General features: G+C 38.4%; 1 long non-coding RNA gene across 3 annotated transcripts in view; it reads left to right on the forward strand.

The window, feature by feature from the left end:
* The window catches only part of LOC145509733 (uncharacterized), a 1,421,207-nt gene that overhangs the window by 234,818 nt on the left and 1,172,946 nt on the right, over nucleotides 1–13,443 (forward strand). The window lies entirely within an intron of this gene.

Below are 13,443 nucleotides of genomic sequence, written 5' to 3' on the forward strand. Positions count from 1 at the left end.
CTATATCAAAGACTATGAATATGTGTGAAGTTTTCTGCTTTAGAATAAAGAGCCTGGCAACTAGCTCTGTGATATCCAAAGACAATTCAAGCTAACTAAAAGTTCTGGAGACTTGAAAGATGTGACCAAAGACTGAATCAGAGATGGGAAAGTATTTAAACTATTGAAATGAAGGCTTATATTACAGACAAAAGATGAAAATATGAAAAGAATATTTGTCTTTCATTTTAATTGTTTTTGACATGGGAAGCAAAGTCTATCTGTATCTCATTGTTAACCATTCAGTTTTTAAAGAGAGCTTTAGAAAAACAAGAAAAAAAATAAACTTTTTTCCTGAAAATTAAATTAAAACATAGTTTTCTCCTCAAGTTACTCACTTGCTTTTCATATGACAAAAATGGTATTGTTTTGAAGATTATTTTTAACTAATATTAAAAATATCTCAACAAAGACTATCACATCTAATTTTCCATTTTAAAAAAGATGTTAGGCTTAGCTGTTTAAAAAAAAAGTGTAATTATCTTCAAGTATCAAGCTGACACTTCAATGTTGTTGTTTTGTTCATTGTTAGGTAGCCTATCCTTACGCCACACATATTAGTATGCTAATTATGTGGCACATTTCACCCATGTAACATCCTCAATTATCTAAAATGGATGATATTCATCATTACTATGCAGCTCTCTGTTGACTTTGTTATTGAAACTAGACTTGGACCAGTTCAGTTATAGTCTAGTGCTTGAGATCATCAAAGAGATTTCAGTGGTTAACTTAAACATTTCAAGTGTTTACCTATGGTATAATAATAATACAAATTGAAATAATATAGCCTTCCATCAAATTATTAAATGTACAATATAAAATCCACTATTTGATAGGATTTAAATAAATGGACATATTCTATGTTCCTGGTGGAAACACACATTAGTACACTATTTTTGAAGAAATATCATAAATACCAAAAGCCATAAGATTGTTCAAGTCTTTTAACTTAGAAACCCCACTTCTAGAATTTAGCCTAAGTCAATAACCAGAAATATTAAAAAAAATCATTTATTAGAACTTAAGATAACATGATTTATAGTTTTAAAAATTTGGAAATGATCTAAAGCTTGAATAATAGAAAGCTGATCAAATTAGTTATAAAACACCTATTACTGTCGTTCAGTCACTCAGTCATGTCAGACGTTTTGCAACCCCATGAATGGCAGCACGCCAGGCTTCCCTGTCCTTCACTGTCTCCCAGGGTTTGCTCAAACTCATTTCCATTGAGTTGATGATGCCATCCAACTATCTCATCCTCTGTCTCCCCCTTCTCCTCCTGCCCTCAATCTTTCCCAGAATCAGAGTCTTTTGCAATGATTTGGCTCTTTGCATCAGGTGGCCAAAGTATAGGAGCTTCAGCTTCAGTATCAGTCCTTCCAATGAATATTCAGGACTGATTTCCTTGAGGATGGACTGCTTGGATCTCCTTGCAGTCCAATGTACTCCTAAGAGTCTTCTCCAGCACCACAGTTTGAAAGCATCAATTCATTGACAGTCAGTCTTTATAGTTCATCTCTCACATCCGTACATGACTACTAGAAAAACCATAGCTTTGACTATATGGACCTTTGTCAGCTAAGTAATGTCTTGCCTGAGTCCAGCTTCAGCAGCCAGGGAATTGTCCTGAAGGGATGAGTGGTGTCGGTGGAGAATGATGCAGCCTCTGACTCAAAGTGTGGAACTGCATGTTTATTTTAAGCATCAGGTTTTCTTTTATACTTTTACAAAAGCATTAGGTCAGAGGTTTGACATCTTCAGTTTCCCCTCACCCAGATCTACTGTCTCCATAAATCATTGTTGTCCTTCAAAGTTCCCTCTTAAGTGTCCTTGTGATTACATTGTAACTCATGTTTGTCTCTGTGCTGTATACCACATTCCTCAGTTTATTTCTTATCTTTCTAAATCCTGCTATCCCCTAGTAACTTAAGCTCATTATCTCCTAAAAAGGCTTCTAGCTATTAGTATCTCTAAAATTCCTAGTCTCTATAAGCTATAGTAAAATATGCCAACACTACAACATACCTTAAACTTTTAGCTTCTAACTATTCTTAATTATTGCTAAACCCTAAACTCAGCAAACTTCTTTTGCCATAAACATTTCCCTCACAAGCAGGTCTCAATAACAGTCTTTCCCATGGCCTCAAGCTGCGACCTATGTGCTCATCCTGGAACATTCTTTGTAAAGGTCCTTGAACAAATGTAACTTTATGGATTATTTCCTGGGCAACTGCAGAAGGCTTTGTGCTTTCTCATGCAAGAACAATAAGCACCTTAACATTTTTTCCAGCCAACTCAACCGAAGGAAGGAAAGGACAAGTCAGAATCACAAGACCTAACTCCTTCTTCCCAGGACCGTGCCTGCGGGATGTGGAAAGGGGGTTGGGGCCGTGCCTCCATTTTGTCAGTAATGTCTAACGCGGATCCCGACAATGTCTCTGCCTTTTAATATGCTGTCTAGGGTTGTCATAGCTTCCCACATGTCACTATTGGTAAAGAACCTGCCTGCCAATGCAGGTTGGACATAAGAGACGCCGGTTTGATCCCTGGGTCTGGAAGATCCCCTGGAGGGCATGACAACCCACTCCAGTATTCTTGCCTGGAGAATCCCATGGACAGAGGAGCCTGGAGGGTTACAGTCCATGGGGTCACAAAGAGTTGGACACGACTGAAGTGACTTAACACAAACAGGCTTTCTTTAGTCTTTTGGGCTTTGATTATTTTCAGCTTGAAATAATCTTCATGCCAAAGAGACACATTTTGGGGTGGCAAATTTTATTCCCTCACAATACTGTTGTAGTAAGGATTGCAAAATGTGATTCCAACAGCAAGTTAATATGCAGAGATAATATAAATTTCTATTTTATGTATTTGTTGTCAATCTTCCCCATCAACCTTCTCCTGTTCATGAGCAGGAAAATACATAACAATGTTGTATCTGTTATTAATATTAAATATAATAATTTAACAAGTCTCTTTGGTCATTTTAGTCTCTTTAAAAAATGCTATGTGTCTCAGATTTCTTCGACTTTTGCCCTCCCCTAACCATTCTGCCAGATGACCCCATGGGGGATGGAGAATTTAGGCCGTGTTATGGGAGGACAGCAGCTTGACATTGCCGACCTCCTGACTCCTCAGCGCCCTTTGGGTACCGAGGCTCATTAACCGGTGTTGGAGAGGAAAACTTTTTCCTCCTTCTCTTCTAGGTTCTTTGGCAGGTGTAGTAATTAAGTTGATATAAGACAGATTAAGAGGAGGAAAAAACCTAAAAGTTTAATAACATGTATACCTCTTGTATGCATGGGAGGTACACAGGAAAACTGAATAATTCTCTGAAACGGCAGAAGTCATCACTTAAATACTATCTTCAGCTAAAGACAAATGAAGATGTGGGAGGTGGAGAGTCATTTACGGGAGGCTACCAGGAAAATCACAGTGAACAAGCGTAAAGTTGTGATGTAGGTTTAAGTCCTAGCCTTCTCCACTGACAAGAGATTCTAGGGATTTGAATACCCTCCTCTTTCTGCCTTTGTGAGGGAGAAGCTCTTCCTTTACAAATGAAGATTTTCATTATACATGCACGTGTCTCTTACAAAGTGTTTCTTGTACTCCGTTTTCAGGGTTCCTCCTGTACCTGCATTCCTTAAAACTGATCAGCCTAAAATGATCTTTTGCCTGGGAGACATATCTTTGGGTTGCAAATTCTGTTCCTCTTCCCCAGCAAAAAGTCAAGATTCATGGAGATTTTTGTGAGTCATTAAATGCAATAAGAGAGATGCGACTCATCATCTGCCACAGCAAAGTACTGACTGGGTGACTTTAAATTAATTTTCTCATACTGGAGCTCCAATATCAAAGTGACAGCTTGGATGATTCCTTCTGAAGTTTCTCTCCTTGGCTTGTAGAAGGCCGTCTTCCTTCAGTGTCTTCATATGGCCTTCTCTCCTTGTGTATCTATATCCTAATCTCTTCTTATAAGGAAACCAGTCACCTGGATTAAGACCCTCCCATATGATCTTATTTTACCTTAATTACTTCTTTAAAGGCTCTATCTCCAAGTACAATTATATTCTGAGGTGCTGGGTTTTAGAACATCAATGTATGAATTTAGGGGAGACAAAATTCAGCCCATAGTAGTCATGGATCTATGTATTCAGTAAATGGGATGCAGGATACATGTTTGTCAGTGGTTCAGAGCATATTTAGTACCATATAAAAATCTGTATGCAGGCCAAGAAGAAACAGTTAAAACAAGACATGGAACAACAGACTAGTTCCAAATTGGGAAAGGAGTACAGTACATTAAGGCTGTGTATTGTCATCCTGCTTATTTAACTTATATGCAGAGTACATCATGAGAAACGCTGGGCCGGAAGAAACACAAGCTGGAATCAAGATTGCAGAAAGAAATATCAATAACCTCATATATGCAGATGACACCACCCTCATGGCAGAAAGTGAAGGGGAACTGAAGAGCCTCTTGATGAAAGTGAAGGAGGAGAGTGAAATAGCGGGCTTAAAACTCAACATTCAGAAAACGAAGGTCATGGCATCTGGTCCCATCACTTCATGGCAAATAGATGGGGAAACAGTGGAAACCATGAAAGACTTTATTTTCTGGGCTCCAAAATCACTGTAGATGGTGACTGCAGCCATGAAATTAAAACACGCTTGCTCCTTGGAAGAAAAGCTATGACCAACCTAGACAGCATATTAAAAAGCAGAGACATTCCTTTGCTGACAAAGGTCCATCCAATCAAAGCTATGGTTTTTCTAGTAGTCATGTTGTGAGACATGGCTGTGAGTTGGACTATAAAGAAAGATGAGTGCCAAAGAATCGATGCTTTTAAACTGTGGTGTTAGAGAAGACTCTTGAGAGTCCCTTGGACTGCAAGGAGATCCAACCAGTCCATCCTAAAAGAAATCAGTCCTGAATATTCATTGCAAGGACTGATGCTGAAGCTGAAGCTCCAGTACTTTGGCCACCCGATGTGAAGAACTGACTCATTTGAAAAGACCCTGATGCTGGGAAAGATTGAAGGCAGGAGGAGAAGGGAACGACAGAGGATGAGATGGTTAGATGGCATCACCGACTCAATGGATATGAGTTTGAGCAAGCTCTGGGAGCTGGTGATGGATGGGGATGCCTGGTGTGCTGCAGTCCATGAAATCACAAAGAGCTGGACATGACTGAGTGACTGAAGTGAGCTGAACTGATAGAGTCCAACTTCTATCTGCCTGTTCATTGGGAGCATATTCTTTAGTGAGGATGTTGTGGTGAGTGATCAATACATAAGAATCAATTTTCTCACACTCCAAACCCTTTCACATCCTTCTCCAAATATTCTTCCATCTGTTTTCTATCTTTTTTTTAAAGACTCTGGCTAATAATTATTTCCTGAATTTAGAACATAAGTGTCAATACAAGGTATATAGAGTACTTGCTGCCTCCTTTCCAAGTCCAAGCAATGTGATGCCATTAATATAGTGGAACAATATAATACCCTATGAGAAATGAGATGATTGAAATTTTTGAAAATTGAATTATGACATAGAGTCAGAGAATTGATCAATCTTGAAACAAGATTATAATCACGTACCATTGTTCCTCTATGTATTTTCTCTTCTAGTTCTAGATCAATAGCTATATAACATATTCTAGGGCTTGTGCTCATTTCTCCCCATAAAGAGGCCTAATCTTTTATTTTTAATATTTATATTTATTTATTTATTTTGACTGTGCAGGGTCTAGGTTGCAGCACGCAGGATTTGTGATCTTCATTGCATGTCTTTGTTGCAGCAAGATGGATCTTTTAGTTGTGGCATGTGAGATCTAGTTCCTGATCAGGGATCAGACCTGTGCTCCCTGCACTGGGAGCACAGAGTCTCAGCTACTGGACCACCAGGGAAGTCCCAAGGCTTCATTTTGATTTTTAGCAGATAGAGTTTACATGATGATCCACCATAATTTTCTACATTTTGTTTTTTTCACAGTGGCCATGTATTGGTTTAACACTTGGGCTTTCTTGCGCATCTGTCCTGAGGCCAATAGGAGAGGCTACTCTTGAGATTCAGGAGGCTGGTGGGTGACTAGAGTGGCCGTTGACCAACATTGTACCAATGACCAGTGTATGTTCTGTATCTCCATATCCAGAAAACATAGAAACATGATCCAAGTGGTATGAGCGTAAGCAGTAGCCTTCATGGATAAGTGTGGTATGAGTGTAACCAGTAGTCTTCATGGATAAGTGAAACTAGAACTTTAATGAGTGAGTGAAGTCAGATTTGAAGCAGATGAACAGAATGAAAATGAAAGGGGTTGGGGAGATGCTGATAAGTTCAAATGATGTACTGGGACCAATGTATCTTTAGACATGTTGGAGCAGAGGATTGAAAAATAAAAATGGAAAAGCAAATTGGGTCTGTGTTACTGAGGCTCTGAAAGCAGATTAAAAAGTACATACATAATTTCTAATTCTTGGCAACACTATTGTGTTCTAAACAGAGCAAGGGTAAGATGGAAAGTTATTTCAGTAAGATTCATTGACTCTGACGTGTTGTTGGACTTGGTGAAGATGAGGTGGGGTGTTCTCTCTTGTAAGAGTGCTCCAGTAGATCAGGTATGGATGAAGAAGGCTGTGAGTTTCAGAAATAAGTTGGAAAAGAAAAGAGTTGTTTTCCAAATAAAGAACTGGAATGTCTTGCTCACTGTTCCTTATTTTGGAGGAAAAGTAGTTACTGGAGTCATTGATGCCTCAGAATTTTGAGTTTCCTTGGCTGTGGGAGAGAGAAGACTGGAAAGAAGCCAATTTTAAGGAGAATATTAGGAGCTCAGCTTTAGTTTGAAGTGAGCGTACATTATCTGAAGAAGCAACATCAAGAAATAAATTGAGGGTCTAGGGCTGGAGATGTGTAGGATATGTGAAAACAATAACTTCAACATTAGTCAGGTGAAATGGGACTAGTTATTCTAAACAAAAGGCTGGACTAGAAGGAGAGTGGGCAACTCTCTTGATAAGTTCTTGTGACCAGGGACAGGAACTTGAAAGATAATGATGTCTATGCACAGCAGGGAAGAAGGAAATTACATTTAAACGTAAAAGAGGCAGGATCCTGAAGGCAATTAGTCTGGAGAAAGAAGGTAGCAAGCTGACGCTGTCCATTATTCCTTTTCAAGCCTCCTCACTTGCACTTCAATGATAATAGTATCTTAACTTAGGAGTAGTGCTGCTCTGCCTGAGATACTGATCAGGGAAGAGCAGTGGAAGAAAAGCCATCTTCCCAGCCTCATTCGCTCCAGCTTTGGCGAGTGCTTGGCTAAGAAACTTTGAATAAAGCATAAAAATCATCCACTCACACCATTTCCTCCCCTTGACATATAGATCTTAAACTTGGAACTGCTTATGCTACAGAGAAATGCTGTAGAAGCAGTTCTTGATCATCCCAGTCCACAATTTATAAGAGAAACATTTATGGTAAAATCTGCAATCACTTTATTCTTGGTTCTTGTACAAAAAGAGCTAAAAAATCAAACTTCATGGTAGAAATTACACTGATAATAAATAGCCATCCAAGTCCCACATATCTGATAGATGTACTGTACTATGTTTTGACCCTACCATCTTGAGGATTTTGGAGGAAGAATTGTAGACTTTTAGGTTTCACCTGCGTCATCCCAATTTATTAGTGTTATGAGGGGGTAACAGACATATAATCTGCCATATTCAAAAGGCCAATTTATATATATGTATTTATATAGTTATTTATTTATTTTCATTCCTCCTGTTGAAATGTAGCTTCAGTTTGGCCTCACTGAGAGGAGGGAATTCAGCAAACCCATTCCTGAAGTTCATTCTTTTTGTTCCTTGTGAAACCTGCTAGAATCTTCAGAGACATTCACAATGCATAGCATTCAACCGAAGAATAAGCTACAGGATCTGCAGAAAGGAATTCGGGATCATAGAGGATCCATGAGATGCACATTTCTCTACCTTACTTCTCTCTTTACAATTACTCTCTACTTGGGTATTTTCTCTCCTCCCCCAAGCTAGCATCCTCCGTGCAGTGTGATATATGTAGGCTTTATGTGTCCTCCTTCTCACCTGCTCTCAAGGATAGCATTTTATTAACCTGTTTATATGGTTGAAAATGACTGACTGGTAAGGCTAAACTGATATTTATTTTAAAATTTACATGCCATCAGTAAATAAACATTTGACAAAGCAGTTAATTACTGATTGTGGCATTTCAGGAATTAGTCAGCTGGCTGGAGGAATTTTGGAGGGGGTGTGCTAAGCACTTTCCCTATGTCCCTGAAACCACAACACTGTTAGGACCCTTTTTCTCATAAGAACAGATCAGAGGAAAATGAGTACAGCTCTGAATAATAATTTAAGAAATGAATGGAAACTTAGTGGGTCAGGAAGTAAGTTAGGTGTAGTTCAGAATTCTGATTATAAAGCAATAGCAAGAGTAATTTTAATGTTTCTCTCCACATACATATTTAGTCTTTTTTTTTCTTTTTTGCTTTGTTTTCTCTGAAAAGCATCTCTAAAGAGTATGTGTAATGTCTGGGTACTTACCAGTACCATAAGCAGCAAGTGAGTATACAGAATTTATCTTTCAGGTTCTCGTTTTCTGTAACTCTCTATGGGAATGAAACTGCACACCCACTAGTCTGTCAGATGTGAGCAATCCACACCTCTCACCTTTCAGCAGCACTGCAAGACAACCCTCCAAATCCTGTCATTGCACTGGAATAACCCAAATGTGGCCATGCCAGCTTTCTACACCTGGGCCAGTTTGGAGCGATGAGGTGAAATATCTGAGAAAAACATGCCCCCAACTGGACAAAGGTTTGGGCTTCACACAGAACAAGCAAACATTTATCCTAGATCACTAACAGTTCTGTTAACAGTTTTGCAAACGTGTAAGCAGCACAACACCCTGCTCCCTAGACCACTCTCACCAGGAATTGTGGACCACATCCTATGAAATTAATTTAGTGGGTGTGTTAGGAGCACGCCATCCACCTGGTGGTAGTCAGGAGTGTGGTGTGCTAGGATCCTGTGGCTCCATGCAGGCACTATGCATTGTTTCATCTGTCATTATGCTGCTGGGTATTACAGCACATTTCATAAGCACTATAACACTTAACATTGCAGACCCGGATGATGACTTTTTATTGTCTCTATTACTTCAAGTCTAAATTTATGCCTTTGCTACTTTATGAGATACTCTGTTTGCTTCATCTCTGGCATGTGCCTCCCTTTACATTCAAGGCGATATATTATGACCAATCACTGTGAGTCACAAGTTATCTGACATTCTGATAAAAAATGCTTTTTTATCCACCTGTTTTCTGGAGCCAGCCTGTGGAAGGGTTTGGGTTGGGAATGAGGGGAAAAGAAAGATTCTGTCAAGGATTTAATTAATCAGTGCCTTAGTATAATGGTTTTGGTCAAAAATGTGTTCCTTTTTATTTTCTAGTTTCATGATTAGTTGCATTGTGCACTGATGAGTAAGTGAAATTCTTAACGTTTATTTGATTTGACCATGAAAAGAAAAAAGGCAAAAAACTGTCACTTAAAATGATGTTATGATTGAAATATCAATATGGATCTTGTTAAAAGAAACTTTCTATTGTTTTCTGCTTTCTTTTTTCATCTAAGTGGAGTGAAGTGAAATGAAGTGAAAGTTGCTCAGTCATGTCTGACTCTTTGTGACCCCATGGAGTGAACAGTCCATGGAATTCTTCAGGTCAGAATACTGGAGTGGGTAGCCTTTCCCTTCTACAGGGGATCTTCCTAACCCAGGGATCAAACCCAGGTCTCCCGCATTGTGGGCGGATTCTATCCCACTCCATGGAGAATTCCATGGACTGTATAATCCATGGGGTCACAAAGAGTCGGACATGACTGAGCGACTTTTTCGTCTAAACGGACTAATTATTTGAAATAGAAACACATTTTAAATGGAAAAAATTCACTAATGTTTAATTTACTTCATGTGTACAACTAGCCTTTAAAGTTTTGGGGGCCATAACATTAAAATCTAATGCAAAGAGAATTCTAAAGTATCTTTCCTAATGATCGTTAGGACCTTCTGAGTCTGAGCACTATTGGTTCTATAAATCCCTAAAAATGTTGATGAATGAATATGGCTTTGTGATTCACAAGTTTCTTAGTTCACTTTACAGCAAATTTAATTGTTTAGCATTTTGTGGAAAATATGTAAAAGAAAATGTGTCACTCTGATTTAATAGTTTCTTGAGGAACTGCTGTTTATATCTTTTATAATTACTCTTGTAAGTATTTCATGTAATCCAAGTAGGGTGGTGGGAGGCACCAAGAAATTGAGGAAAAAGGATCAAGTGCCTGTGAATTGGGCTTCCCCAGTGGATCAGCGGTAAAGAATCTGCCTACAATGCGGGAACTACAGGAGATGTGTGTTCAATCCCTGGGTGGGGAAGATCCCCTGGAGGAGGGCATGGCAACCCTCTCCCATATTCTTGCCTGGAGAATCCCGTGGACAGAGGAGCCTGGCGGGGTACGGTCCATGGGGTTGCAAAGAGTTGGGCATGACTGAAGCGATTTAGCACACATGCACACCTGTGAATTGGTGCATATCTGTGAATTGGTTTTCATCATAGCATCTTGTTGTTTCGTAAGAAGATGCATTCTAATGATTCATTTGTTCAGCTATTTCTGACTTATGGGCATAAGATTTATTTTGTTCTATGCTGGTCCTGTATGATACCAAACAACCAATTTAATTAATTTAAGAAAACTAACAGATTGATCTAACTTAATTGGCCTACAAATTAACTGACTTAATTGGCAAACCAGGGATCTTTTAGGATTGGAGGGTAACTGGACAGTGCAGCAGGGACTGGGCATTTTTCCAGTACTTGAGGAATTGTAAACTTTATAAGGTATTCAAAAGAAGATAGGCATCAAAACATTAAAGGGCACACTAGAGTGTTTTTTTGGCAAACAGTGTGACTGAGTTGGATTTGGGCCAACTAACTGTCCCTTAAAGATTCCTGAGAGAAACAAGTGTGCCATAATCAAAGTGAGGAAGTCAGAGTTTAGTACAGGATGAAGGCTGGATGGAAGTTGCTGTGTAATTTATACTTTCTTAAATTTACATTGAGCCTTGTTTTGAAAGAAGGGGAAGACATTATTGTTTTCCTTTTTTGTTTTAAAAGTTTGTATGGTTCTGTTAGTGAAGTTTAAATATAATTTAATGGGTTTTATCCAGAAGAACAGAGTATGGAGTCAGATCTTCAGAGATAATACTGAATTTTCAGACCAATAGAATGACAATTCACTAAGAAAACACTTCTTTGCTTATGATAGGATTATGTCTTAGAATCTCAGTGATAAGAATTAAGATAGAACATTGAGTCACAAGATTTCTATCATAAGTACTATAGCTCCTACAAGCTAGAATAGATATTCTTTGTCTCTTCCTCTCTTAATCATTTTTTGTTTTTTTCCACTGGGTTACTTATTTTGAGTAATTTTAGTTTTTTTTTCCACACTGTGAAGTCTGAATTCTCTCTTCACTATCACTTTGACACTGAATCAGGCTTTCTCCTAATGTCTGATAATTTTTCTCTCATTTTTTCTCTGTGCTTAATCTTCCTAGATGGTTGTTTCCATTAGCATACCTCTCTTAAACTGTTTTGTTTTGATGTTGAAGACACAGAACCTTGGATTCTAGAGCTTCCTCTGCATCTCATTGACTTTGTAGTTGCGAGCACATGGCCTGACCTTTACAGAGGTAGTTTCGCTATCAGACAATTGGGTATAAAAAACCCCAATTATCTATTACTCATAACAGTTGTGGGATTGAAAAATGAGTATATATATATATATATATATATAAACATGACGTGCAAATAGGGACAAAGTTTTAGTTCATTATAGTTGAGAAACTATGAGCTTGGGGAATTCAAGAGACTTGTGCAAAAACCCAGAGTAGTCAGTAAATGAGATAATGACTAACCTCATATCTTTTTAAAAATCTCAAATCCAATATTTTTATTTAATTTGAAAAAATTAATTTTCTCATTCATCTATTTTAAAGTCAAAATTTTTAGGTTAACATTTTGTTGAAGCATAATACCTATAAAGTATTCACATTTTAATATATTTGTACATTTTATCTTTTATACATATATTTATTTTTACCTTCAATCAAAGTGTAACATATATATAGATAAATGCCAAAATTATAATTGTGTAGTTTGATGAAACTTCAAAGTTAAACAGATCTCAGTAACAGAATGTCACCAGCATCACAGAAGACTGCCTCCCTCCAGGCAGAGCCCCCTCCATCCCCAACTCAAGGATAATCACTATTCTGATTCCTAATACCATAGATCAGCTTGACCTGTTCTGACATCATATGCTGCAGAGGGAGAAAAAGAGCTGGGGTGTAGACTTGCCAGCCTCAGGCTCCTCCTCCATGAGCTCTGAACCTAACATGGCTGGCCAGCGTTACCCACCGCTGTGCCCAAATTGCCAGGCATTTATTTATATCCTTGTCTCCATCAGTTACTGAATGTGGGTAAGGCAGTTCTGTGCAACTGAGGTGCTTCCTGAAGGATCTGACAGCTGAAAACTGTCTTCTCACTACATATCCAGCAATTAGGACAGCATAATCTCCACTGGGGTATCTGGGTGGTGCAGCTCTATGTCTACACTATTATAAAAAAGAAACTATACAGTATTTACTATTTGTTGTTTGATCTCTTTTGATCAACATTATGTTTGTTAGATTTGTCTATGTCTGTGTGTAGCTGTGGTTTGCTCATCCTTATTGCTGTGTAGCATTTCATTATGTGACTATACTACCAATTATCACTCTATTAAATTGATGATGAATATTAAGAAATTTTCTCAGTTTTTGGCTACTAAAAATAGTGCTTTTATGGAAGTTATACATGTCTTTTGTAGTGAGTATTTGCATGCATTTTTTTTAGTAACTGAATATTGGGGCTTGGAGTGAAGCACAGATACCTGGGGGGAAGAATTGATGGGTAATTGGTAAAGAATCCACCTGCCAATACAGGAGTTGCAAAAGACATGGGTTTGATCCCTGGGTTGGGAAGATCCCTGGAGTAGGAAGTAGCAATCCACTCCAGTGTTGTTGCCTGGAAAATTCCATGAGCAGAGGAGCCTGGCAGGCTACAGTTCATGGGGCTGCAAAGAGTTGGATAGGACTGAGCCACTGAGCATGCACACACATCCTGTATTCATGTGTTCCATTTCCATGGATACTGCCAAACAATTTTCCAAATTGTATGCTAGTTTCAGTTGTTCCACACACTTCCTTACCAGCACTTGACACTGGCTATCTTTTCCATTTTAGGCATTTTGGTATGTATGTAGA

The sequence above is a fragment of the Giraffa tippelskirchi genome, chromosome 6, assembly GCF_054371585.1.
Source record: "Giraffa tippelskirchi isolate mGirTip1 chromosome 6, T2T-mGirTip1v1.2.pri, whole genome shotgun sequence".
Taxonomy (NCBI): Eukaryota; Metazoa; Chordata; class Mammalia; order Artiodactyla; family Giraffidae; genus Giraffa; species Giraffa tippelskirchi.